We start from the raw sequence: 23,964 nt of genomic DNA, 5'->3' as shown, positions 1-23,964 counted from the left end.
GCACACTCCCTTTCAGTCCGAATAACATCCACGGAGGTCTGTAAATAGGCCTTTCTTTTTTTAGACTTTGTGTCAATTCACATTAATATATTCCTTCTGCATATGATTTACATACACATCTGTGTGTTTATGCACATATACGCACACGTACAGTACAATACACACACACACATCTGTAATATCTTGCCACTTTTTTATACCCATACATACAAACCGCACAAACACGCACGCACACACACACACCGTACTGTATATATACATATATATATATGTATATATAACCCAAACCTCCACCACCCCATCCTCCACCCCCCCACCAGCCTATCTAATGAATATCTGTAGCAACCTTGAATATCTCGCTCTTTCATCTGGATTATCTTTAGCGCTACACAGACCTGGGTCGAAAAACAATCTGAAACGATCTGATCTTTAAGTCATGTTAGCGTTCGCTTTCATCTGCCTGAAATGTCAGGTGGGCGGGGTTCGCATGTTTATGAACAGCCCAATGGATCTACTGTGTCAGACCAGAGCAATCACTCACAGAAAAGTAACTGAGATATTTCAAGTATTTCGCGCCAGCTTATGATGTTAGAAACAATATGATCTCCTCTGGTTGTCTTCCATGTACTGTACTTTCATCTTCTCTGTATCCTCTCTCATCCAGTAATACTACGGCAAACATCAACCCCTTTACATCATGTGCGTGATGAATGTCTGTACACGGCACGTCAAAAGATCTACGGCAGAGACAAACACAACGGAGTTTATTTATTCATTTGAAAACACATATAATAGGTTTGGCAACTGCGTTGTCCTCCGTGTCTTTCATCAGGGAGGAGATGTTTTTCAGCGCTTCAGCGTGATCCAACTATAAACATAGACATCTGTGTCCCCTCAGTGAAGTCTAGGAGCAGTTGAAGCGAGTGACAGAACTAGAGCAGAATCTCCTCAGGAGAGAAACCATCCAAATACAATGAACTACCAAAACCCTTCCTCCCTACTACTCCTCCTAACCCTACCCCCCTACTACTCCTCCTAACCCTACCCCCCTACCACTCCTCCTAACCCTACCCCCCTACCACTCCTCCTAACCCTACCCCCCCACTCCTCCTAACCCTACCCCCCTACCACTCCTCCTAACCCTACCTCCTACAACTCCTCCTAACCCTACCTCCTCCAACTCCTCCTAACCCTACCTCCTACTACTCCTCCTAACCCTACCTCCTACTACTCCTCCTAACCCTACCTCCTACTACTCCTCCTAACCCTACCTCCTACTACTCCTCCTAACCCTACCCCCCTACCACTCCCCCTAACCCTACCCCCCTACCACTCCTCCTAACCATACCCCCTACCACTCCCCCTAACCCTACCTCCTACTACTCCTCCTAACCCTACCTCCTACTACTCCTCCTAACCCTACCTCCTACTACTCCTCCTAACCCTACCCCCCTACCACTCCTCCTAACCCAACCCCTCTACCACTCCTCCTAACCCTACCCCCCTACAACTCCTCCTAACCCTACCTCCCTACCACTCCTCCTAACCCTACCCTCCTACCACTCCTCCTAACCCTACCCTCCTACTACTCCTAACCCTACCCCCCTACCACTCCTCCTAACCCAACCCCTCTACCACTCCTCCTAACCCTACCCCCCTACCACTCCTCCTAACCCTACCCCCCTACAACTCCTCCTAACCCTACCCCCCTACTACTCCTCCTAACCCTACCCCCTACAACTCCTCCTAACCCTACCCCCCTACTACTCCTCCTAACCCTACCTCCTACAACTCCTCCTAACTCTACCCCCCTACTACTCCTCCTAACCCTACCCCCCTACTACTCCTCCTAACCCTACCCCCCTACAACTCCCCCTAACCCTACCCCCCTACTACTCCCCCTAACCCTACCTCCCTACTACTCCTCCTAACCCTACCCTCCTACAACTCCTCCTAACCCTACCCTCCTACCACTCCTCCTAACCCTACCCCCCTACCACTCCCCCTAACCCTACCCCCCTAACACTCCTCCTAACCCTACCCCCCTAACACTCCTCCTAACCCTACCCCCCTACCACTCCTCCTAACCCTACCTCCTACTACTCCTCCTAACCCTACCTCCCTACCACTCCTCCTAACCCTACCCCCCTAACACTCCCCCTAACCCTACCCCCCTACCACTCCTCCTACCCACTACCTGCCTCTACTAGCCCCACAGGAACAACCGCGTCTGTTGTCAGGGAAGGTTCCAGAATGAATTTGTGTCACTTGGGGACCTTGGCAGAGCCGCGTTTGTTTGTTTTGCTTCTTTATTTAGATCCCCGTTAGCTACTGTACATTAACATGGTCTGCGATGCAAAACACGGGTACAGTACCTGACTCTGAATGAATGGACCGGTAAATCTGCCGAGTAGCCAGTTTCCCCGTCTAAATGAAAACCAACAGCTTTGCTGACGTGCATGATGTGTGACATCAGCTCGAGCAGGGCTGGCGTCGGTGATACAGTCAAACCCGTTCATCTCCACTCCGTCAGGCAAATCACTGCTCTTGACAGATAGCGTGGACTCAGACACCCAGCCAAGAAGACACATTGCACATCTCTAATTTCTTCCAAACAAGTAAGCCGTCATTTGTCAATAAGACGAAGCGGAGCCTCTGTAATCCACAAGTCTGTCAGTCTCTCAATGTATCGCGGTCCTCACACTAATGGTAAAATGGTAAATGGAGTGTGTTTCCAGTATATAGCGCTTTTATCCGAAGGGCTTTACAATGGCCTCTCGTTCACACATTCACACACCGATGGCGGCAGCTGCCGTGCGAGGTGCTAGCCTGCTCGCTGGGAGCAATTTGGGGTTCAATATCTTACCCAAGGACACTTCAGCACGCTGCCTGGGGGAGCTGGAATCGATCCGGGAACGTTGTGATTCCCTCTACCTCCTTAGCTGCTGCCGCGTGTTGGGCTGCCTGTCAGCCTCTCGATGCCTACCGGCCTTCTCCCTCCCAGGAGGCTGCTAGCCTCGCCTACTGTACGTATTACATAAAAACCATTCCGTCTATGGCTAATGTGGTCGATGCCAAACATCAAATACTGCATTATCTGAATAGTTTCCCCTGAGGGATATATTGTTACACACACACACACACACACACACACACACACACACACATACACACACACACACACACACACACACACAATACACTATCAGACAGCACAGAAAATCCATTATCCTCTGCTAATTGTGGTGAAGGTGCTTCCTGTTGAATGCTCCCTTTCAACAGTCAACAAGCATCATGAACAGTCTTCTAACAGTCAACAAGCATCATGAACAGTCTTCTAACAGTCAACAAGCACCATGAACAGTCTTCTAACAGTCAACAAGCACCATGAGGACACTTACCTCACATTTTTAAAATCATTCTAGGTGGGGATTTCTCTCCTCTAAATACCCTAACCTTTTAATCTCCCAATCTAGAAGTTTATGACTTTATATTCCTTCATTCCTCTCCCTCTCTCCCTTGGGAAAACTAAAGAGCATAAAACAACCGAGACTTGTGCCAGTGCATTACAGACACAGGCCTAGTCCCCTATGCTAACCCAAACCCTGAGAAACTGGCTAACCCTAACCCTGCGACACTGGCTAACCTTAACCCTGAGACACTGGCTAGCCTTAACCCTGAGACACTGGCTAACCCTGAGACACTGGCTAACCTTAACCCTGAGACACTGTCCCTTAACCCTGAGACACTGGCTAACCCTAACCCTGAGACACTGGCTAACCTTAACCCTGAGACACTGGCTATGAGTGTCTTCCATCTGTAGACCATCTACTCTACTACAAGGTACTTGGTCAGATCCAGTGTCTATAACTCTACATGGTCAGATCCAGTGTCTATAACTCTACATGGTCAGATCCAGTGTCTATAACTCTACATGGTCAGATCCAGTGTCTATAACTCTACATGGTCAGATCCAGTGTCTATAACTCTACATGGTCAGATCCAGTGTCTATAACTCTACGTGGTCAGATCCACTGTCTATAACTATTTATGGTCAGATCCACTGTCTATAACTCTACATGGTCAGATCCACTGTCTATAACTATATATGGTCAGATCCACTGTCTATAACTATACATGGTCAGATCCACTGTCCATAACTTTACACTCTGCATTGTCAGATCCATTACATTACATTACATTATAGTCATTTAGCAGACACTTCTATCCAAAGTGAATTACAATAATTGCCTTTAATGTAGGCAGTCAGTGTACTACTACTCGCCAGAACCATTGTCAGTTGGTTAAAGACGTGTTTTTGATAGAAAGGACAGAAGGGAATCCGGTGTGTAGCTTGTGACGTCAGAGCGGTCGAGAGTTGGTTTCTTCAGGGGGGGGGGAGGGGGGGTGACTCTGGCAGTCTTGAAAGCCGAGGGAAAGCATCCTAATACAAGAGATGTGTTGATGAGGGTACGGATGCCTTTTTATAACATCTTGGCCAGGGACCACAGATGAAAATTAGCCTCCTGGCTAAATCTGGTGTATTAACATTTGTTGTTGATTGATATGCATTGTCCCTTCTCTAGACTGAAATGAAAAATGAGGTGGGTTTGGAAGGATTTGGGCGCAATAGACTGAATGAGGGAGGAGGGGATAGGGACTAGGAAGTAGGGGGGGCCAGATGTAACACGGTCGAGGACCTCGCTTCACTGTCGATAGCTCTACACACACCCGTCATGAGCTGAGCCTACTGATCCAGCGGTCTGTCTGTATGCACTGTTCCCATGTAAGACAAAGCACATTTGTTTGTGTGGGTGTGAGTGGGTGTGTGTGTGCATCTGTGTGTGTGTGTGTGTGTGTGTGTGTGTGTGTGTGTATCAACAGTGTTGTGCGGCTGTCAGCCAAGCTGTTGGCTAGCATCATTCACTAGTCCTGGCAGTAACAGCAAGGGAAGATACTGTAGACTTGGACCCCTGCTACAGCCTGTGTGTGTGTGTGTGTGTGTGTGTGTGTGTGTGTGTGTGTGTGTGTGTGTGTGTATGTGCATACTTGCGTTTGTGTGTGTGTGTTTGTGTGTGTGTACATACTTGTGTGCGTGTGTGTGTGTGTGTATGTGCGTACTTGCGTGTGTGTGTGTGTGTGTGTGTGTGTGTGTGTGTGCGTACTTGCATGTGTGTGTGTGTGTGTCTGTGTGTGTACAGGGATAATGCGAGGAAAGATTTCGGGCTGTATTTGTCCATGCCCCAGTATACTGTGTATACGTATGCACGCACACACACACACACACACACACACACACACACACACACACACACACACACACACACACACACAGCCACGGCCGGCTCACTGATGGCTCTCTCTAAGCCCTCTAGTGTTGATCTCAGTGGGGATCTCCACAGCCTAAGTTATTAGAGGTGACAAAGAGACCAGACATATGCACACACACACACACACACACACATACACACACACACACACTCACACACACACACACACACACACACACACACACACACGCACACACACACACACACACATACACACACTCACACACACACACACACACACACACACACACACACACACATACACACACACACACACACACACATACACACACTCACACACACACACACACACACACACACACAACGCACACACACACACACACACACACACACACACACATACACACACACGCGCGTGCAAAGAGCCAACCTGGCAATGAGCAGCCTGATCAATCGCCCTGCTTCTCCACCCGTCACCCATCCATCTCTCTCTCTCTCTCTCTCTCTCTCTCTCTCTCTCCCTCTCTCTCTCTCTCTCTCTCTCTCTCTCTCCCTCCTTCCATCTGTCCTCCCCCTGTCCTCTTGCCGGCTGTATTGACATATCAGCCTGGCGCTAGAGGTGAGTGGACAATCGGTCCTGATTGATTTCTGTCATAAACCAGCACGGCTGCGTTGAAGGTGTTCGCGGGGGGGAAGACAAATGATCTGTGTGGAACAAAAACAAATAACCCCTCTCACATTGTCATCACTTCCATTTGTCTGTGTCAAAACCCCAGACAAGCACATCTTTAATAGGCTGAGACAAGCTTTCCTCGTTGGGGGGTTGACAATCGAGGCTGCATTTGTACAATACAGACCAGACGTGAAGTCTGTTTCAGCTTATGAATGGAAACGAGGGCTTCGGCGTTCTTGTAGTAAAAGTAGCTTAAAGAAGGTGCTCTTTGGATGTCTGGGAAAACATAGAATTCATCAAAAAGGTCCAAGGCACTCGATTCTTGATTAAAAAGCTTTCATTATCGGCTGGTTCATCTGAGAACAGAATAAAATAAGCCAGTGAGTTCTGTACTTACAGGGCGGGTTTGATCTCAGTTTCGGTAAAGAGACACTTAATATACGAGTGCACATGTTGCACTAGGGATGTTAAGTTAAATGAGTCCAATTTAATTCATATATTGTGTTTATATTACATAAATAAAGTACACAGAAAATGTTTCATGTCTGAAAGTACTGATATCGTCAATTATTTCACTTGTACTTTAGATGGTGATTGGAGGGCAAAATGCCTCCAGAAAAAATAAGTAAAAAATTTATATTTGACTAGGAGGAGGAGAGACAAGAGGAGGAGAGACAAGAGGAGGAGAGACAGGAGGAGAGACAGGAGGAGGAGAGACAAGAGAAGGAGAGACAGGAGGAGGAGAGACAGGAGGAGAGACAGGAGGAGAGCAGAGGGAGGAGAGACAAGAGAAGGAGAGACAGGAGGAGAGCAGAGGGATGAGAGACAGGAGGAGAGACAGGAGGAGGAGAGACAGGAGGAGAGCAGAGGGAGGAGAGACAAGAGAAGGAGAGACAGGAGGAGAGCAGAGGGATGAGAGACAGGAGGAGAGACAGGAGGAGGAGAGACAGGAGGAGGAGAGCAGAAGGAGGAGAGACAGAGGGATGAGAGACAGGAGGAGAGCAGATGGATGAGAGACAGGAGGAGGAGAGACAGGAGGAGAGCAGAGGGAGGAGAGCAGAGGGATGAGAGACAGGAGGAGGAGAGCAGATGGATGAGAGACAGGAGGAGAGCAGAGGGAGGAGAGACAGGAGGAGAGCAGAGGGAGGAGAGACAGGAGGAGAGACAGGAGGAGAGCAGAGGGAGGAGAGACAGGAGGAGAGCAGAGGGAGGAGAGACAGGAGGAGAGACAGGAGGAGAGCAGAGGGAGGAGAGACAGGAGGAGAGACAGGAGGAGAGCAGAGGGATGAGAGACAGGAGGAGGAGAGCAGATGGATGAGAGACAGGAGGAGAGCAGAGGGATGAGAGACAGGAGGAGGAGAGCAGAGGGAGGAGAGACAGGAGGAGGAGAGACAGGAGGAGAGCAGAGGGATGAGAGACAAGAGGAGGAGAGACAGGAGGAGAGCAGAGGGATGAGAGACAAGAGGAGGAGAGCAGATGGATGAGAGACAGGAGGAGAACAGGAGGAAGAGAGACAGGAGGAGGAGAGCAGAGGGATGAGAGACAGGAGGAGAGCAGAGGGATGAGAGACAGGAGGAGGAGAGCAGATGGATGAGAGACAGGAGGAGGAGAGCAGAGGGAGGAGAGACAGAAGGATGAGAGACAGGAGGAGAGCAGAGGGAGGAGAGACAAGAGGAGGAGAGCAGATGGATGAGAGACAGGAGGAGAGCAGAGGGAGGAGAGACAGGAGGAGGAGAGACAGGAGGAGGAGAGCAGAGGGAGGAGAGACAGGAGGAGGAGAGACAGGAGGAGAGCAGAGGGATGAGAGCAGAAGGAGGAGAGCAGAGGGAGGAGAGACAGGAGGAGGAGAGCAGAGGGAGGAGAGACAGGAGGAGGAGAGACAGGAGGAGGAGAGCAGAAGGAGGAGAGACAGAGGGATGAGAGACAGGAGGAGGAGAGACAGGAGGAGAGCAGGAGGAAGAGAGCAGAGGGAGGAGAGACAGGAGAAGAGCAGAGGGAGGAGAGACCGGAGGAGGAGAGACAGGAGGAGGAAAGCAGAGGGAGGAGAGACAGAGGGATGAGAGACAGGAGGAGAGCAGAAGGAGGAGAGACAGAGGGATGAGAGTCAGGAGGAGAGCGGAGGGAGGAGAGACAGGAGGAGGAGAGCAGGAGGAGGGGAGCAGGAGGAGGAGAGACAGGAGGAGAGACAGGAGGAGGAGAGCAGAGGGAGGAGAGACAGGAGGAAGAAAGCAGAGGGAGGAGAGACAATGGAAGGAGACCCAGGAGGAGAGCAGGAGGAGGAGAGCAGAGGGAGGAGAGGTGTATCTAGCTTGAGCACAAGTGGGTGGAATTTGACCATGAGGTCATCCTGCTTCTCCTACCTGTTCCTTCCTCATCCATCTCATCAGCACATCACGCATACTGCAAATCTCATCACCTGACGTGTCAATGACCACATAGATCAGCCATAGGCACACCTGTAGGCTATTTAATATGACATCTTTTTTGTTTTGGTAAGTTATGGGTTTTTTAGCCTAATTTGTTATCACTTTGTATGCAGCAAGTCCACATGTAGACAAATGCACCATCGGGATGTTAATTAGAGGAACAGTCATCAAGATCTGTAGCTCAAAACAGTACTTCCTCTGAAATGAGTGCTCAAAAAATGTATTGTGCAACATAGGGTGGCAAATTTCAAGGACTTTCATTAATCAATAACTATTAACCTTATCAAACAACAGTAGATTAATTGATAAGAAGGTCCCGCGCTGGACTGCGCTTTGCTCGCTTCATTTTTGTGTCTTTCCTCCGCTGTGTCGTTGAAATTTCCCGGCATCCCAATTAGCCTTCACTACATGGCGTGGCGCCCTCATGTGCAGTCAGAGCTTAAATCATGATTACATTTCACGCAACTCCCGATGATAACGTTCGTAAAAAAAAAAAAAAGTTCCATTCCATTAACGAGCAATTAATTGAGTAACCAAATCTTACTAGAGTAAATTCTTATCTGCAATTAATCGATAGTCGATTAACTGTCAATAAATAATTGCTACTCCATTTATTAAACACATACAGTATAGTAATGGAGTTTATGGCTGCACCATCATTTGAGAGATTTCACTGTATTTTAGTGTGCGATACAAATCAAATCAATTAAGAGAGATGTACAGTTGCTTGTCATCCTAATCAGAGATTAGCCTGAGGTCGCTGATTATTTTAGTAAGAGCAGTCCTGTTCTAAAGCCTGAATGAAATTCTTCCACATTGTAGAAAAGAGCTTCATTTGTTCTGATGCTATCTTTTCAAGTATCTTACTAACGAACGGAAGATTGGATATTGACCTATAGCTGGTCCGTGCATTAACATCAAGGTTGGGTTTCTTCAGTAAGGGTTTGGTACTGTACAAGACTTGAAACACTCACTCAAACACCCACTTAAAAAATGCTGTAGAGTCAATAAATAAGGTGGAGGAGTTACACTCAGTGAGTCTTACAAAGCTCATGTGAATTTTCCCATGGTTACATCACACAGGGTTTGCTGACGTCATCTGTGTTTATATCCAAAGTAATTCTGTCTCTAATTGAAGTTATTTTGCGTATGTGAGAGTAACCACGTCAGTTGCGTGTGTGAGTTTATGAAGATGAAGATGTCGTCTTTGCAAGATGTCTCTCACGTCGCCCATTCTGGAGAGAGTCCACGTAGCCCCACACATGGCTTATGTCTCTCGCCCGCGGTCAGAGCTCAGTCTGTCATCAAGACTTCTCCTTAATTAGAGAAATCTATTTACAGGATTAGACAGAGAGAGAGAGAGAGAGAGAGAGAGAGAGAGAGAAGAGAGAGAGAGAGAAGAGAGAGAGAGAGAGAGAGAGAGAGAGAGAGAGAGAGAGAGAGAGAGAGAGAGAGAGAAGAGAGAGAGAGAGAGAGAAAGAGAGAGGAAGAGAGAGAGAGAGAGAGAGAGAGAAAGAGAGAGAGAGAGAGAGAGAAAGAGAGAGAAAGAGAGAGAGAGAGACAAGAGAGAGAGAGAGAGAGAGAGAGAGAAGAGAGAGAGAGAGAAAAAAAGAGAGAGAGATAAATTAAGAGAGGAATAGTGAGAGAGAAAGGCCTTTTTATGTTTAGGTCTCAAGCAGTAAACATGTTTCGGGTGAACAGCCCCAGATAAATGAACTGGGCCAATTAGTGGTGAGATACTGTGGAGAGCAGAGTCAGTTTACGAGATCTAACAGTTAGTACCCCAGTACCTGGGATAGAACAGCTAGTACCTCAGTACCTGGGATAGAACAGCTAGGACCTCAGTACCTGGGATAGAACAGCTAGGACCTCAGAACCTGGGATAGAACAGCTAGGACCTCAGTACCTGGGATAGAACAGCTAGGACCTCAGTACCTGGGATAGAACAGCTAGGACTTCAGAACCTGGGATAGAACAGCTAGTACCTCAGTACCTGGGATAGAACAGCTAGGACCTCAGTACCTGGGATAGAACAGCAGGGGCTGAGGTACCTGGGGTAGATCTAGTGCACTATCTAGAACAGTAGAGGCTAGGGTGCTCAACCTGGGGTAGATCTAATGCACTATCTGGAACAGTAGGAGCTAGGGTACTGGGGCTAGGGTACTCTACCTGGGGTAGATCTAGTCCACTAACTAGGACAGTAGGGACTAGGGTACTCTACCTGGGGTAGATCTAGTCCACTAACTAGGACAGTAGGGACTAGGGTACTCTACCTGGGGTAGATCTATTCCACTAACTAGGACAGTAGGGGCTAGGGTACTCTACCTGGGGTAGATCTAGTCCACTAACTAGGACAGTAGGGGCTAGGGTACTCTACCTGGGGTAGATCCACCATCTAGGACAGTAGGGGCTAGGGGACTAGCTGGGGTAGATCCACCATCTAGGACAGTAGGGGCTAGGGTACAAGCTGGGGTAGATCCACCATCTAGGACAGTAGGGGCTAGGGTACTAGCTGGGGTAGATCCACCATCTAGGACAGTAGGGGCTAGGGTACTAGCTGGGGTAGATCCACCATCTAGGACAGTAGGGGCTAGGGTACCAGCTGGGGTAGATCCACCATCTAGGACAGTAGGGGCTAGGGTACTAGCTGGGGTAGATCCACCATCTAGGGCGGCTGTAGCTCAGTTGGTAGAGTGGGTCGTTCAATGATCGAAGGGTCAGTGGTTCGAATCCCAGCTCCGACTGTCCACATGTCGAAGTGTCCTTGAGCAAGACACCTAACCCTAAATTGCTCCCAATGAGCAGGTTAGCACCTTGCATGGCAGCTACCGCCATTGTTGTGTGAATGTGTGTGTGAATAGGTGAATGATAGGCCATTGCAAAGCGCTTTGAGTGCCGCTAAGGTGGAAAAGCGCTCTGTAAGTGCAGTCCATTTACCATTTACCATCTAGGACAGTAGGGGCTAGGGTACTAGCTGGGGTAATAGCCGAGGATCCATCAAACCCTGATAAACACATCGATCAGCCAATTAACCAGCATCATAGAGCGTGTGTTGGAACTGCAGCTACGGACGTGACTGTTAGTTCTGCAGTACTGGCGGTCGTGCAGACATAAATTCCACTGTTAGTTCTGCAGTACTGGCGGTCGTGCAGACATGAGTTCCACTGTTAGTTCTGCAGTACTGGCGGTCGTGCAGACATGAGTTCCACTGTTAGTTCTGCAGTACTGGCGGTCGTGCAGACATGAGTTCCACTGTTAGTTCTGCAGTACTGGTCGGTCGTGCAGACATGAGTTCCACTGTTAGTTCTGCAGTACTGGCGGTCGTGCAGACATGAGTTCCACTGTTAGTTCTGCAGTACTGGGGGTCGTGCAGACATGAGTTCCACGGTTAGTTCTCCAGTAGTGGCGGTCGTGGAGACATAAATTCCACTGTTAGTTCTGCAGTACTGGCGGTCGTGCAGACATGAGTTCCACTGTTAGTTCTCCAGTACTGGCGGTCGTGCAGACATGAGTTCCACTGTTAGTTCTGCAGTACTGGCGGTCGTGCAGACATGAGTTCCACTGTTAGTTCTGCAGTACTGGCGGTCGTGCAGACATGAGTTCCACTGTTAGTTCTTCAGTACTGGCAGTTGCAGACATGAGTTCCACTGTTAGTTCTGCAGTACTGGCGGTCGTGCAGACATGAGTTCCACTGTTAGTTCTGCAGTACTGGCGGTCGTGCAGACATGAATTCCAGAATCTGTGAGGCACTTTGAAAGACAAGCCTCTCATTCTCAATTCATGGTTTGAATATTAACAGTCTGTAGAGGATTGACTAGTCATTGTAGCGACACACTCGGGTCCTGAAAATCACTTGAATCCTGCTAATGCAAAACGGAGGGATGAGACTGATATACATGTGGAAAAAAACAAAAGAAAACGGAGTATAGTTGAGGTGATAAAATTCAGAGGGAAAAAGGCCGCAGTCCCACAGGTGTGTTCAAACACTTAGAGTAAAGACCCCGGTGATATCGGATGTGTTCAATCATGTTCCAATTGCTATACTGTATATGCACCAAGCCATAATCTGCAAGAAATACCCTCCCTTTCTCTCTCTCTCCTTTCTCTCCCCCTCTCTGCCTGTCTCTCTCCCTTTCTCTGTCTGTCTGCCTGTCTCTCCCTCTTCTCTCTCTTTCTCTCTATCTCCCCTTCTCTCTCTCTCTCTCTCTCTCTTCTATGCCTACCTCACCCCTTTCTCAAAGTCAGTTTTATTGGTCGCATACTCTCCATGCCTACAAGGGTGATGTATGAATGGAGTATACTCACATACTCTACTCTAAAGACTTTAAGATGGTTGTGGACTTCAGGAAGAAGAACCCAGTCCCGTCACCCCCGGATGACTCTCCTGTCAACTCTGTGGAGTCCTTCCGCTTCCTGGGCACCATCATCTCCCCAGGACCTCACGTGGGAGCTGAACATCAGCTCCCTCACCAAGAAGGCCCAGCAGAGGATACACTTCCTGAGGGAGCTGAAGAAGTTCAACCAGCAAAGCCAATGATGGTACCCTTCTTCACCGGCATCATCGAGGCCATCCTCACCTCCTCCATTACCATCTGGTACGCTGCTGCCACTGTCGAGGACAAGTCCAGACTGCAGCGTGTCGTCCGCTCTGCTGAGAGGGTGATTGGCTGCAGCCTTCCATCCCAATGGGACCTGCACGCCTCCAGGGCCCTGAAGCGGGCAAGAAAGATGGCGGCCGGCCCCTCCCACCCTGGACCCCCTCTTTGAACTACTCCCATCTGGCACGAGGCTGCGGTCCATCAGGATCAAAACCTCACGGCACAAAAAGGTTTCTTCCTGACTGCAGCTGGACTCATCAACAAGGTCTGGGACCCCCCAATCACACTGTCTAGTTTGTACATTGTTGTACAGTAGATTGTATTGTATTGCGTATTGTATCCTGTGTATTGTATTGTGTATCCTGTCTTGTTCTTGCCCTATGTTTATTGGCTATTCTGTACATTTTTGTAGATTGTATTGTATATTGCATTTTATTACTTTGTAAGTGTATTGCTAGCTCAGTGTTCTCAAATAAACAAATAAATGAATACATAAATGAATAAATAAATAAATAAATAAATAAATAAATAAATAAATAAATAAATAAATAAATAAATAAGAATGGAATGGGTTGAAAGATGCATGGATGAATTCATATTTTGGTTAAATAACTAGACATAGGTGTGTCTATTATGTATAAAATATGGTATGTATATTCACATGTATATTTATATTTCTGCCTCTGTCTGCTTCTCTCTTGTCCTCTCTCTTTTCAACACTTTCATCTTTCAACTCCCTCACTCCCTCTCCCATTCACCTCCCTCTCTTCTTCCTTCTCTCTCCCATTCACCTCCCTCCTCCTCCCTCTCTCCTTCCTTCTCTCGCCCATTCACCTCCCTCCTCCTCCCTCTCTCCTTCCTTCTCTCTCCCATTCACCTCCCTCCTCCCTCTCTCCTTCCTTCTCTCTCCCATTCACCTCCCTCCCTTCCTCCTTCTCTCTCCCGGTCACCTTCACCTCTCTCCTCATTCCTCTCCCTATCTCCCTTCGCTCTGCCAGTCCAGCTTACGCAGAGTAAAAATACTGCCCAAAACGCATTATCGTCACTTTCTCTGTCTCTTGTTCTTTCTCCCTCTCTCCGTCTCTCTCTCCCTCCTTTCTCCCTCTCTCCGTCTCTCTCTCGCTCCTTTCTCCCTCTCTCCTGTCTCGTGTTTACCAGGCCTAACTGACAGTAAACATATTGGACAGGCAGGCAGGGTACATTCAGGGTGTATTGGTATGGGCAGGCAGGGTATATTCAGGGTATATTAGCAAGGTATATTCACAGTATATTAGCACGGTCAGGCAGGGTATATTCACGGTATATTAGCACGGTCAGGCACAGTATATTCAGGGTATATTGGCAGGGTATATTGGCAGGGTATATTCAGGGTATATTAGCACAGTCAGGCAGGGTATATTCAGGGTATATTCACGGTATATTGGTAGGGTATATTCAGGGTATATTGGCAGGCAGGGTACTTTATCTACCTCAGCTAAATGGTGCTGCTGCATTCAGCATTTCACCTCTCGCCGCGGCAATAGGGCCTGCGGTGATAGATGGGGTCCATTGATAACGGATGTCTGTCTCACTGGCCGGGATCCAGGACCCATGGCGACAGGAATTAGCACCCCACCTCCCTCCTCCCTCAACGAAAACAATTGACTTGGCTGCTCTGCTCTGTGGCCAAACTGACAGACACCTTTCCCAGACACAGGGGTGTAAAAGTACAGAGGGGCTTTCGTCATTTCGAAAAGCATTAAAGGTGTCAAAACAATATGCTGTATACGAGTAAAATCCCCCGGATAAGAATCTGTCTCTTTATTTATTTCTCTCTCTCTCTGTCCACTTCCTTGATCCCTCGCTCAACTCCTGCCTCTTCATATTCTTCATGGACAGGTGTAGCTGGGACCAGTTTTGATGTGTCCAACACCATCAATCATGTCTGACTACAGCAGAAACCATTTCAGCTGGTGAGACAGGCAGCCAGCCAGCTAGACAATCAGACACGTGTCAGTCAGTCAATCAGTCAGTCAGTCAGCTAGACACCATTCAGCCAGTCAGCTAGCCAACCAGACACCAGTCAGCCAGTCAGATAGCCAGCCAGACAACTAGCCAACCAGACACCATTCAGATAGCCAGCCAGAAAGCTAGCCAACCAGACACCAGTCAGATAGCCAGCCAGACAACTAGCCAACCAGACACCAGTCAGATAGCCAGCCAGAAAGCTAGCCGACCGACACCAGTCAGATAGCCAGCCAGAAAGCTAGCCAACCAGACACCAGTCAGATAGTTAGCCAGACAGCTAGCCAACCAGGCACCAGTCAGATAGTTAGCCAGACAGCTAGCCAACCAGGCACCAGTCAGATAGCCAGCCAGACACCAGTCAGTCAGTCAGTCAGTCAGCTAGCTAATCAGATACAGCATTTCAGCCAGTCTGACTACGCATTATTTTCTTTGACAATGTCATATTGACAGGGTTTGTATATGTGGCTTCATAGAGTGAAGTGCGAAGCACAAGAGTGGTTTATTGGCTCGCACTACTAGACTAGAGTGCCTTCTCCAGCAAGGCTTTGAATCCCATAAAAGCATCTGTCCATATTTTCTAGTAAATTCGACAGGTGCAAAAGGAGAAAGCATTTCCAAACCATGAGGAAAATACTAGGTGAACTTTCACTAAATTATTTTTTAGCACGGTATCCGTCTGCAGAAAGTCATCTATGAATAGTCTGGTCATCCTCTTGTGGATAGAAAGTTTTTTGAGGGCAGCATCATTTTGCAATCTTCTGTAGAATGGATGTGTTTGTGGCATACCTGTACTTTTCCTGCCACGGCAGTAATGAGCTAATTTATCCCACCTGCCTCTCCACAGTGCAGACCCATCACTTCTGCTGGTAGGAACTGCTCCCACTAGCAGCTCCAGAATGCATCAAGTATAACTTTAACACCCGGCCTCACACACACACACACACGCACACACACACACACACACACACACACACACACACACACACACACACACACACACACACACACACACACACACACACACACACACACACACAAGGATGTCTCCACAAGGATCCATGCCCAGATGTTCCCACAAGGATAGTGAAACAGAAATTTTCCTTGTGGGGCCATTTTGATTGACCCTATAAGGTTAGGTTTCATTTTAGGGTCAAAGGTTAGGGTTTAGGGCTTGGGTTGCAAATTATGGTTATGGTCAGGGTTATGGGGGGTTAGGGTTAACGTTAGGTTTAAGGGTGGGGGGCGTCAAAGATTATGTTTAGGGTTAGGTTCACATTTTATGGCTACGGTTAGATTAAGGAGGTCCCACAACAATATAACAATATAAATGCCAAATAGTGACTGACACTGGAGGTTGGGTCCTGATGTCTGCCAAGGTCTTTTAAAAAAATTAAAAAAAAAATTTTTATTTTTTTATTTTTTTACAGATTATGAAAGTGTAAATAAGAAGGTTATGCCATGCATTGAAATATGCAACTATCTGAAGAAGATATGCTTCTGTGAATGTTGATAAACCTGAAATCACTAAGCAGAGAAAATGGGCTTCAAAGACTCAGAGCTATTCATACTTCTCACAGGACATGGATATTGACGACAAAATATTACAAATTCAGTAATCCTAACACTGTTCTCTGTGGGTTGTTCACAATTTGAATAATATGAAAAAAAGGAAAACAGGGAAAAAACAAAACAAAATGTATTTTGCCCTCTAGCGCATTTTGAGGACTGCAGACATCAGGACCAAACCTCCAGTGGCGGTCACAAATGCGTGTGTGTGTGTGTGTGTGTGTGTGTGTGTGTGTGTGTGTGTGTGTGTGTGTGTGTGTGTGTGTTTGTGTCATACCATGACAAAGAACACAGCCATAGAATACAGTACACAGCTGACCAAGCCTCCATAAAATGCCATAACACCCGCTGGCCTGCTCCGTCATCACTGGCCATGCTCACCGAAATGTAGGCCTGGAGATTCAGACCGAACTGGGAACTGTCTGGCAACCAACAGACACCCTCCCAGGGTCCTCATTAAGAACTGTAATGCTGGGAAGCAGCTTTGAGGATGTGGGACACATGCACAAGCGCGGACACACACACACACACACACACGCACACACACACACACACACACAGACACACACACACACACACACACACCAGGGAAAACCTCCAGAATATGTCAGGGAGCAATGCTTATTCAAATCATAATTAAGCCATGTGTTTTTCAGTTTATTGCTGTGACTTAGAAGCAGTGCATTATGGGTGCCACAACATAAGACAGAGGGTGACTTAAAGGGTCTGGCAACATCAAGGCGATTTCCTTCAGAGGAGCTACGCCTGAGAAGCCCATGTGACTAATTGAATTCTCACTATTTAGTATGGCACTGGTTTTGTTAAAGGTACAGTATCAAATGTGATGTGTGTGTGTCTGTCTGAGACTGTGTGTGGGTGTATTGTCTGTGTGTGTGTGTGTGTGTGTGTGTGTGTGTGTGTGCATGTGTGTTGTCTGTATGTGTGTATGTGTGAGGGGGTGTATTTGCTTCTGTGTGTGTGTGTGTGTGTGTGTGTGTGTGTGCATGTGTGTTGTCTGTGTGTGTATATGTGAGGGGGTGCATTTGCGTGTGTGTGCGTGTGTGTGTGTGTGTGTGTGTGTGTCTGTCAGGGCACTGTGACCAGGTGGGGTCCCTGCATTTAGCTCCTCTCAGTTCAGCAGATTTGCATCTCCACTTCTCCTACTAGGGATATCAACGCAGATATTATGTTGACCGGTTACGCATGTTGGTCTAACATTGGTGTGTTACTGACTGCAGGTTAATTTGCAAGAAGATTCACAGAACAGTAGATTTCCGTCCCTGACGGAGTGAGGGCTGCTGTCCTTCGACTGTACCATGGCATTCATTTATCCAAGTTGGTCTATCGAGCTAACCGCTAGCTGATCTAGTTTGTGGTCGCTAACTGATAGGTGATAAACTGCTAATCGCACAACTGATGTGGAATTAGCAGTTTATCACCTATCAATTGGGTAGTAGCATTAGCTAGCCAACATAGCCTAGCCTTGTTTGTGGCCTAGTGCTACTACCCAACTGATGGGCGATTAGCTGAGTGGGCGATTAGCATGGTAGCTAGCTAACGTTAGCTAGCTTTCAGCTCTTTGGTAGGCTAGCAACTCTAAAAATAAAATAAATAAATAGAAAAGACACTAATGCTCAAACTAACATGTGGCTTAAACAATGAACTGGCACTGAGGTGAGGAATCCCAGGGTAGCTAGTGACGTGTAGGGACGCCTTTAGGTTTAGTTACAATCTTCAATGTTCTTTGTTCAGTAGTTGAAGTCGAAAAAAGGCACTGGTGACTGGATCAAATGCAATAGGCTTTATTTGTTGGTACAATCAGTAACAGACAACTAAAACCGGTGGGCTCTCGAGAGATATCACACCCGACTGACTTGTTGACAGCGTCTTATATACTTTATCTGATGAACAGTTTTGAGAGCACCTGCTTTCTCACGCTATGTATTTTCTAGCCTGACTCGTTATCTGATACAATGTTTCAATTTAATTTCAACGTTTCTTTTGTGGCATCTGCTTTCCCACAGGAGCAGGAGCTCTCCCCCTCCCTTACAAAACAAACCTCGTGATAGCTGTTCTGGCCCTACTGTCTGTCACAGTGTGCTGCTTCTGGCCTAAACTGACTTTAAGAATAGACACATATAATATAATCTTGATTAGAACAAAGGGTTGAGCCTAATTAGGCAAATTAATACACGACACTAGCTACAGTAGATATACAGCTGCTGACGATTTATGACGAGAGTTTTAAGTTTTTGAGAGGTGGTGGTCATACTGTATGTGTTTGTAGATCAGAGGACCCTAGATTGAGCTGAGCGTGAAGCAAGCGGGTGTGGAAACGCTAATCCTACTGACGAGTGACGCCATGACACCTGCAACACATCTGGCATGCAGCCTCTCTCTGAGGTTTATAAAAACCCCGGGTAATTAATTTCTCCCCCCGGGTTGTTTTACGACGATCCATTTATGAGAGAATACACGAGCCCGGTAAGATTCATCAAACGGCGCAGCTCGCTTGGCGCTGCGAGTGTGGGAAGCCGGCGTTGGCATGTCAGGCAGGTAGGCCCGCGTGAGAGGGATAGCAGCACACAGCTGCTGCTCCCCTCTACTGAGCGCACTCTGCAAGCCATTACAGCCAACACAAAGCTCCTTCACAAGCCAGCGAGCCATTCACCATGCTCTCTCCCTCTCCATCAGCCCACCAGATGTTGAGTCCTTTGGGCGTCAGCTAACAACCCTCTCACTCCCACTCTCTCTGTCTCTTTCATCTCTCTAATGTCCATAGATGTATCCAATGTTTGGACCAGTGTCAAAGGTGGACCAGTGTCTCCTTACGATCCAAACTGTTCAGAAACGTCAATATTGGACGGAATTACATTCATAATTATGCACAAAATGTCAATAATTTGGTTTGTCTATCATCACCTCAGATTTCTTTGTCTTGGACCTTGACCAATCATCTCTGTCTTTCTTATTATGTAACGTTATGCTTCAGTTCAGGTATGCTCCAGGGTCTGAGGCCTTCACGCTCTCCTTTCTCCTCTCTTCTCCTCTCCTCTGATCTCCTCGCTCCTCCTCTCTCCTCCCCTATCCTCTCTTCTCCTCTCCTCTGATCTCCTCGCTCCTCCTCTCTCCTCCCCTATCCCCTCTTCTCCTCTCCTCTGATCTCCTCGCTCCTCCTCTCTCCTCCCCTATCCTCTCTTCTCCTCTCCTCTGATCTCCTTGCTCCTCCTCTCTCCTCCCCTCTCCCCTTTCCTCTGTCAACCACCCATGCTACCCTGAGAGGCCCCACCCCTAATCCTAATTGGCCAATAGTGTCCCTGCTGTTACCTGACTGATAGCCAGAGGATCAATGGAGGCATGATGGTAAACTGACCCTAACCATCCCTAACCTGATACAAAGAGATCATCTATTTCTGCTGCTATTCAACCGGCAATATTCCTTTGGACTGACTGATGTAAATGTTGAATTGCCCAAATAAAAAAAGATGTCCTTAATAATTGAGAGGTTCACAAAAAAGGTTATGCACATCCTTTTAGTGCTGGTGCAGGACAAGAAGCAGTTCAAGAATAAGAAGGTCCATACAACAGTTTTGAATTAATAATTGAGAGACCACAGACTTCTCTGTCTCTAGGCCAGAGACAAGTCAAGTCAAGTTTATTTGATATGGAGCACATCAACCGACAGGAGGAGATTTAATGTGCTTGAAGAATAGACAGAGATATAACTGCACATGCCAAACATGTCCATAACTGTACATGCCAAACATGTCCATAACTGCACATGACAAACATGTCCATAACTATACATGACAAACATGTCCATAACTGCACATGACAAACATGTCCATAACTGCACATGACAAACATGTCCATAACTGTACATGACAAACATGTCCATAACTATACATGACAAACATGTCCATAACTGCACATGACAAACATGTCCATAACTGTACATGACAAACATGTCCATAACTGTACATGACAAACATGTCTATAACTGTACATAACAAACATGTCTATAACTGTACGAGACAAACATGTCCATAACTGCACATGACAAACATGTCCATAACTGTACATGACAAACATGTCCATAACTGCACATGACAAAACATGTCCATAACTGCACATGACAAACATGTCCATAACTGCACATGACAAACATGTCCATAACTGTACATGACAAACATGTCCATAACTGCACATGACAAACATGTCCATAACTGTACATGACAAACATGTCCATAACTGCACATGACAAACATGTCCATAACTGTACATGACAAACATGTCCATAACTGTACATGACAAACATGTCCATAACTGCACGTGACAAACATGTCCATAACTGCACATGACAAACATGTCCATAACTGTACATGACAATGATGTCCATAACTGTACATGACAATGATGTCCATAACTGTATATGACAAACATGTCCATAACTGCACATGACAAACATGTCCATAACTGTACATGACAAACATGTCCATAACTGTACATGACAAACATGTCCATAACTGCACATGACAAACATGTCCATAACTGTACATGACAAACATTTCCATAACTGCACATGACAAACATGTCCATAACTGCACATGACAAACATGTCCATAACTGCACATGACAAACATGTCCATAACTGTACATGACAAACATGTCCATAACTGCACATGACAAACATGTCCATAACTGCACATGACAAACATGTCCATAACTGCACATGACAAACATGTCCATAACTGCACATGACAAACATGTCCATAACTGTACATGACAAACATGTCCATAACTGCACATGACAAACATGTCCATAACTGCACATGACAAACATGTCCATAACTGCACATGACAAACATGTCCATAACTGTACATGACAAACATGTCCATAACTGCACATGACAAACATGTCCATAACTGCACATGACAAACATGTCCATAACTGTACATGACAAACATGTCCATAACTGCACATGACAAACATGTCCATAACTGTACATGACAAACATGTCCATAACTGTACATGACAAACATGTCCATAACTGTACATGACAAACATGTCCATAACTGTACATGACAAACATGTCCATAACAACATGACAAACATGTCCATAACTGTACATGACAAACATGTCCATAACTGCACATGACAAACATGTCCATAACTGTACATGACAAACATGTCCATAACTGTACATGACAAACATGTCCATAACTGTACATGACAAACATGTCCATAACTGTACATGACAAACATGTCCATAACTATACATGACAAACATGTCCATAACTGTACATGACAAACATGTCCATAACTGTACATGACAAACATGTCCATAACTGTACATGACAAACATGTCCATAACTATACATGACAAACATGTCCATAACTGTACATGACAAACATGTCCATAACTGTACATGACAAACATGTCCATAACTGTACATGACAAACATGTCCATAACTATACATGACAAACATGTCCATAACTGCACATGACAAACATGTCCATAACTGTACATGACAAACATGTCCATAACTGCACATGACACGGTTGTTGCAGACCTTCGATCATGCGGTAGATAATTCCTGAGAGTAGGACCATAGCGGATGAAAGGCTTCCTCACATCTGAGACTGTGAGAGACAGGGGAGTTAACCAATCACTCATCTCATCATCATCCCTATCCCCGTCACCATCATCATCCCTATCCCCGTCACCATCATCCCTCCCCACTGCTGCACACCTCAGACACATGTCTGGGTTAACAACGCTGACTCTGAAAGAAACCACGGAGGATTTTCTATGTCCTGGGTTTCCAGAGCGTCTGTGTATCCGTCATGGTGGTTATGCTGCCACTGCGTGTTTGACGACGTTTTCTTTTAAAATCCCACTTAACGTCAGAACTGACATGAAAGTAAATTGAGGGTCAAGAGACTGTCCCAGCAACTGGAAATACAGTTTTCTGCTGCTTATTTGACAGAATCAAATCCAGATCCTGGGAGGATTGCTTAACCCTGTCATCATAACCCTGTCATCATAACCCTGTCATCTTAACCCTGTCATCATAACCCTGTCATCATAACCCTGTGAGGGGAGGACTGCTAACCCCTGTAAACAGGAACAAGATGTTAACCAATTGATGAGCAGCAGAGATTACTTGTTATTGTAGATTAGGTAGCCCTGTCACCTCTCCTCATAACCCTGTCACCAGCTCCTCATAACCCTGTCATCATAACCCTGTCACCAGCTCCTCATAACCCTGTCATCATAACCCTGTCACCTCTCCTCATAACCCTGTCACCAGCTCCTCATAACCCTGTCATCATAACCCTGTCACCAGCTCCTCATAACCCTGTCATCATAACCCTGTCACCAGCTCCTCATAACCCTGTCACCATAACCCTGTCACCAGCTCCTCATAACCCTGTCATCATAACCCTGTCATCATAACCCTGTCACCAGCTCCTCATAACCCTGTCATCATAACCCTGTCACCAGCTCCTCATAACCCTGTCATCATAACCCTGTCACCAGCTCCTCATAACCCTGTCATCATAACCCTGTCACCAGCTCCTCATAACCCTGTCACCATAACCCTGTCACCAGCTCCTCATAACCCTGTCATCATAACCCTGTCACCAGCTCCTCATAACCCTGTCATCATAACCCTGTCACCAGCTCCTCATAACCCTGTCATCATAACCCTGTCACCAGCTCCTCATAATCCTGTCACCATAACCCTGTCACCAGCTCCTCATAGCCCTGTCATCATAACCCTCTTACTAGCTCCTTATAACCCTGTCACCAACTACTCATAACCCTGTCACCAGCTCCTTATAACCCTGTCGCCAGCTCCTCATAACCCTGTCACCAGCTCCTTATAACCCTGTCACCAGCTCCTCATAATCCTGTCACCATAACCCTGTCACCAGCTCCTCATAACCCTCTTACTAGCTCCTTATAACCCTGTCACCAGCTCCTCATAACCCTGTCATCATAACCCTGTCACCAGCTCATCATAACCCTCTTACTAGCTCCTCATAACCCTGTCACCATAACCCTGTCATCAGCTCCTCATAACCCTGTCATCAGCTCCTCATAACACTGTCACCATAACCCTGTCACCAGCTCCTCATAACCCTCTTACTAGCTCCTCATAACCCTGTCACCATAACCCTGTCACCAGCTCCTCATAACCCTGTCACCATAACCCTGTCACCAGCTCCTGATAGCCCTGTCATCATAACCCTTTCACCTATTTCCTCATAACCCTCTTACTAGCTCCTCATAACCCTGTCATCATAACCCTGTCACCAGCTCCTCACAACCCTGTCACCATAACCCTGTCACCAGCTCCTCATAACCCTGTCATCATAACCCTGTCACCAGCT

General features: G+C 46.8%; 1 protein-coding gene across 1 annotated transcript in view; it reads right to left on the bottom strand.

Moving 5' to 3' along the window:
• kctd16b (potassium channel tetramerization domain containing 16b) overlaps positions 1-23,964 on the bottom strand; it is a gene marked incomplete at both ends in the record, with an annotated part of 84,703 nt that overhangs the window by 1,400 nt on the left and 59,339 nt on the right. The gene's annotated exons all lie outside the window — the stretch shown is intronic.

This window comes from Borostomias antarcticus (assembly GCF_949987555.1).
Source record: "Borostomias antarcticus genome assembly, chromosome: 1".
Classification (NCBI taxonomy): domain Eukaryota; kingdom Metazoa; phylum Chordata; class Actinopteri; order Stomiiformes; family Stomiidae; genus Borostomias; species Borostomias antarcticus.
Note: the sequence above shows the minus strand (reverse complement) of the source record. Positions and strands in the feature narration are given on the sequence as shown.